Raw genomic sequence first — 864 nt, forward strand, 5'->3', positions numbered from 1 at the left:
CGGCACGCTGCTAATCCTCGCCGTCGATTATTTTAAAACCGTTGCACATAAATCGGTTCGGGCCTTATCCGGATCAGGTGGATCTCTTCCAGTGTTTGAGCTTCAGGTGCCGGTGCCAAACTGGTCAACTGCAGTAGGAACCCGACCCATACCAGATCCTCTCGATTCTCAGTTTAGTAATGTGGGGTGGTTCTTGCTTTAAGATAAGGCATTGGATCGAACAGCATTGGTGCATGGGTGTATTCATAGCTTTCAGGGCTTGTTTGATGGCTTGTTTAGGATTGGATTGAATAAATGAACTCTAACAACCTCAAACTGATCTTCGAAAAATACATATTTTTTTAAACATTGCAGAAAATATTTTATAGATTTTGAACGCATTACAGACTTAATTAACACAGTTCAACAATAATTCTAGACATAACAAAAATCAAATTATAAATTAAAATTGAATTCATTTAAATCAAATAGTTCTCATTAAGGCTTTACAAAGTTTTCAAAACAAAGCATCTTGACTACGTCTGAACACGGGTCACCGGATCATAACCCTTGTGCCCTCCAACTAGTTAGTCTCTCCATCATAGTGCCTTAGTACCTGAAAAAGATTTTAAAAAACTGGTTTAGAACTGAAGTTCTCGTACGAGACCTTCTCCAAATCTAACACTAAGAAATTTAACAAAGATTAAATCAAACACAAGTTTAAGAGGGTTCTACAAATAACACTCATACATAACAACTTACAATTTAAGCAGTTCAAGCAAGCATTCAACAATTTCATGCTAAATTAAATATTTAGGGATGCATGAAATCAATATTAAACATTTAGGGATGCATGAATAACTTTTTAAGTTAAATTATCAAAAT

The sequence above is a fragment of the Nuphar pumila genome, chromosome 2 (assembly GCF_984573655.1).
Source record: "Nuphar pumila chromosome 2, dmNupPumi1.hap1.1, whole genome shotgun sequence".
In the NCBI taxonomy this organism is placed as follows: Eukaryota; Viridiplantae; Streptophyta; class Magnoliopsida; order Nymphaeales; family Nymphaeaceae; genus Nuphar; species Nuphar pumila.